Below are 5,557 nucleotides of genomic sequence, written 5' to 3'. Positions count from 1 at the left end.
TAAGACAATAGTGTTCCTAAGTGAACTTTTACAAATTAAATCCTCTCTTCTTTATTTTTTTCCCCATAGATCTTAGGCTCGATTTTTTTTTTTTTTTTTCGGTCTAAGGGAAAATTAAGCTTGAAGTTCCGGAAAGAAAACGTTTGATTTATTTTCAAATCATCTAAAGGAAAAAATTCATTTGCCCGTCCTGTTGAAATATATTGTATACAAATATATATTTATATACGTATATGTATCTCGAATATGTATTTCTTAAATTTGATATCTTCTTTACATTTTTGTACATCGCAGTACTCTCTAAGTAGTAGCATATTAACGAATGCAACAAGCTGCTTATTTGGGGCAGTAGCTTTTTTCGAATAAATCAAATCGCAAAAAATGTTTCTCTATGTTTTTTTCTGGAAAAAGAGAATAACATGAAAAAGAAGAAGAAGAAAAAGAAGAAGTAGTAGAAGAAGAAGAAGAAGAAAGAAAAAAACAAAAAAAAAAAAGAATAAGAAAAACAGAAAAAAGAATGAAAAAGCTATTTTGTGCCGACGCCAGTTTTGAAACAAATATGTATATTAGGTATATCAATTACGGTGTATATCGCATTCGCGCGAATTGACCTTGATCGAAAATTAAGTACATCAAATACACTCAGAGACACACACACGGAGGAGAGTGTCTCACTCCGTAAATTACACATGACAAAGTGATAATGATTATGATTATGATGATGATAATGATAATGGTAATAATAATAATTATAATAATAATAATAATAATAATAATAATAATAATAATAATCAATGATTAATGTGTTAAGAACATTTCGATGTCTATTTGAATGATCCATGTGTTATTACGTTGTCGTCGTACCAAACGAATGAAGGATTCAAAATGGCCGCCATATATTATTTTACGTTATATACATGCATACCCTTTTCTCTTGATATAACATTGGTTAACAATTAAACAATAAGATGAACAAAAATAATCAACGTTAAATTAAAATTACTCGCAAAATTTCCTAAATATATTTTATACAAAAAAAATAAAGAATGAATAATGCCAAACAATATTACATATAAATAGTATGTATGTACACGTAAAATTCAAGATGGATGTATGTTCTAGGAGACATAAAGACACTCTTCTTACCGACACGTGTTTCGATATTAAAATTTCAGCAACATTAAAAAAGAAATACATATGTGTATATATATATGTGTGTATACAGGATAGGTGTTACAACTTTCTTAGTAGGATCACAAATTCTTAAATTATATCTTATACGTCAATTATTCTTTTGTTCTTTTTTTGTTTATATAATCAAGACTACTTTTTAGATCAATCGATATTTTTATTTGGAAATAGAACAAATTACAAGCCTAAATGTAGTCTGAAAAATGTTACGAAAAAGGATAATTGATATTGAATATCATCTAGATACATTTGACCTCGCTTTTTAACATCTAACCCTGTATATATACGTATATACATATACATATCTATATTTATTTATAAAAATTCAGGAAAAATATGCAGGGTCGTGTAATTGGATCGTGGAAAACTGCAAGCGAATTTGAGCGGCCTGCGTGTACAAAGTCGACGAAAGAACATTTTTTCCTATATCATATTATATATACATACGCAGGCGCGCGCACACATGCATACACACACACTCGCACACAAACAAACACGTATTCCACGAAAACACATAGAAACACAAACAAACAAACGTATACATTTACATAGGTAAAATCTGTTTGATTTTGAAAGCACAGCAACGTTACGTGTTATGTTGTTCGAAAAATTGTCCAACCACAGGAAAGAGTATCATGAGAATTTATATACGTTGCCGGTCGAACCCTTTTTATCGAATCATTTCTCTCTAACGCGTTGAAATAATTCGCGAATATATTGTTGTTGTTAACTGTTATCGTTGTTATATCACTGCTCTATAATAATTGTTTGATTGATTAATTAATTAATGAACTATATCGCATGCAGTACCATGAGTATACAATGAATTGTACACGTGTCATTAATAATATTTCTCCATAATAATACATGATGTATATGTGGTGCGTGTATGCGTGCGTGTAACTCATACACGCACATATATATATATATATGTATATACCTATATATATATAAATATTTTTTTTGTTTTTGTTTAATTGCACGCATTATCGGTATAAGCAGCTTTTGAAAATAATTATTTTCTTTTTTCTTTTTGTATAATAGTTATTTCGTTCGATATTGTTGTTATTAGAGATATGAAAGGGGAGAAGAAAAACGAAGAAGAGGAAGATCAAATAACGAAAAAGAGATCATTTATACTTCTACGAGATACACATTAGGTATTTTATATTCTTTCCAATATGGTTCCGCGCGTGAACGTTCTCGGAAAGTAATGAAATTATTTTGTCGACATTTACGAATCTTACGTTAGTTAGAATTACTCGAATGAGATTCGTATATATATGATTATCAACAACAAACAAAAAAACCAACGAGAATGTTTGTGCGCTCTCCTCCTCCTCCTCCATGCCGTTTGCCATAATTATTAACACTTCGCGATGTCGTGATTAAAAAATTAACGTCGGATTAAATAAAATATTACCAAATTTGTGGGGTTAATGCGGAATTCGAATAAACTTCAAGGAGAAACTAAACGAAGACAGGAAGTAATTAAAACAAAACAAAACAAAACAAAAAGAAAAAGAAAATGGATAGTGTATTAAAATATTTCGTCAAATCCATGTGTTATATTTAGGTATTCAAACTGCGCCGTGTTAGGCGCCATAAAATTTCGCGCATCAATTGTATCGATGGAATATATACGCAGGATGTGGAATAAAAAAAGAAAAAAATCCCTAGGTTGATCAGAGTTTGAAATGCTCTCAAAAATGATTTTCAAAATTAATCGCTCTACATTTTTTTTATTTTACACTAATTTGTTTTTTTTTTTTCAGATTGAAAAATTACAATTCTATCCAACGGAAAAGCTTTTTCAAAAAAAAAAAAAAAACCGTACGTGTAATCGATGAATAAAATTGTCTATGAACTTTTCCGTTGACCTACTTAGGAACTTTTGCCATCCCCCTCCCCCGTCTTGCGTATCACATATATTTAAACTTGAAAATAATTATATACCAAAACGAGACACAAAAACAAAATAAAGAGAAAAGAAGAGATCTATGCTAAATATTTAAAAGAAAAGAAAATTAAAACAATATCAAAAAAGTGTAGGGAATGTACTACTTATTAAATATGTAGTATTTAAAAAAAAAAGAAAAAAGAAAAACCAATCTATCACGGGAATATCAATTTATCTCAGTGTGTACTATTCCGAGGAGAAGGTCTTACATGAAAGTAAATGTAGTATTTAAAAAAAAAATATGTGAATTTTTTAGACATTATATATTATTATAGATGTGTCACACGTATTATTGCCGGAAGGATTAATTGCTCTCTGAAAGATACCGGCACTCAAAGATGATTAACAGAGAGAGAGAGAGAGAGAGAGAGAGAGAGAGAGAGAGGAAAACAAAAACGATAAAGAACATACACACGCATACGTTAAAAAAAAAAAAAAACAACAACCAAAAAAACTAATGATAATAACAGCACGACGAGTAATCATTCTCTCCCGCGTAAATGGAATATATTATGATTTTACAGAGAATTACCTATTATACTAGGTGTGTTATATTTATCTAGGAGACGCATTTATAACAAAAAAAAAAGAGCAAAAAAAAAAAAGAGAAGAAGGAAGTAAAAAAGTGCTTTCGCGTCGAAACAAGCAAACAAAGATTAAATGAAAAAAAAAACGAAAAAAAAAAAAAATAAAGAAAAAGAAAAAAAAATCAAAGCGCGTACTTGAACGCACAGCTGGTTAGCCACGGAACAAATGCCCGCCCCCCTCGACAGAGTTTTAATGCGAATTCAAGAGAGGCTGGATAACTAACCCTAACTCAAATCCCTTCTTCCTACCAACCCCCTCCCACCACCACTCGATACCACTACCACCTCATTATCGAACCCCCTAATCTCAAAGTTTCGATAGAAACGGATTAACGATGCAATTGCAAATATATTAACGTGACTCTTTTGTTTTTTTTGTTTGTTTCTTTTTTATTTTTCATTTAAAAAAATATTTTTTTGACGCATGCGTAAAGGAATATTCGAGAAAAAATTTTTTTCGGTGGAAAGGGAGAGAGCAATAAATGATAATAAAAAGGAAATTTTGTATGAAATTAATGAATTCAAAATCTTCTGCGCAATTTTTTTTTTGTTTGTTTCTTTTCTTTTTTTTTTTTCTTCTTTCACTTAACTATTTCTATCGAAAACTTGAAGCTCTGGATAGTTCGCTATTGTCAACAGCAAAAAAGGCGTTTTAATTATGTGTCCACGCGTTGCGATCGGTATTCCCCTTTCGCTATTATGATGATGATGATGATGATGATGATGATGATGATGATGATGATTGTGAATAAAAATATAGAGAGCTGAACCAAAAGAAAAAGAAAGATTTAAGAAATTATATAATGAGAGATTTTTGAAGGATATAGGAAAACAAACAAAAAATGAAACGATCTGAAACATAAAACATTATGTTCGTTTGCTCAATCAACGATCACAAAATTTCTATATCTTCGATAAGAGAAGATATTTTTTTTCGTACAAATTGTGAAATGAACGATTAATTCGAGAATGAAATTTTACAAAATAAAGATCGCGGATATTCTTAAATTATATGAAACTTTTTAGCAATAGTCTCTCTCTTATAAATGATTATAAAAATATAATAGTAAATTTTGTCGTTGATCGATTCAAACGTCGAACAAAATGTTGTAATAAAGAAATAAGAAATCATTCGAATATGAAAATGATAAATGAATACAAAACTGTAATCGCGCCACATTATGCTCGTCGCTGTTTGTAATCTTCTTTGGTTTTGCTTTTGGTTTTTCTTTTCTTTTCTTTTCTAATCATGATTCTACTATTTCGTCGATCTCGTCACTGTCGTCATTCTTATATCGGTAAAATTAACGAACTCTGCGAGTAAACTTCTTAATTCCGGTGAATGAAGCAGACGAACGAACAATCAAACAATGGAAATAAAAAAAAAACCGGAGAAACAAGGAACGAGATGCGATCGTTTTTCTTTTTCTAAATCTCTTCGGCTGAAAAATAAAGATTAATTAATTGTTCGATTAAGAAAAAAAAAAGAAAAAAAAAAAAACAAGAAATAAATAAAAAAAAAAGAGATTCGCAGCTATTCGATATAAAAGGAAAAAAGATTCTATAGTGCCTAATTTTAATTTAAAAACGGGAAGAGAAGCTTTTTTTAGCTGCTAAAGTAAATAAATAAGTAGATTTGGCGGAGAAGAAAAAGGATAAAGGAAAAAAATACAGAGAGATGGATAAAAGAAAATGGAGGACTCGCGTATTAGTTCGACAGGATGATAACGTGATCAATTTTATCAAACAATAACATCGAGGAACAACGTGTCGTATAAACGGGTATTTCTTTTTTAAAAAAGAATAAAAAAACTTTAAC

The sequence above is a fragment of the Polistes canadensis genome, unplaced genomic scaffold (genome assembly GCF_001313835.1).
Source record: "Polistes canadensis isolate GaletaPanama2010 unplaced genomic scaffold, ASM131383v1 scaffold_0, whole genome shotgun sequence".
Lineage (NCBI taxonomy): Eukaryota > Metazoa > Arthropoda > Insecta > Hymenoptera > Vespidae > Polistes > Polistes canadensis.
Note: the sequence above shows the minus strand (reverse complement) of the source record.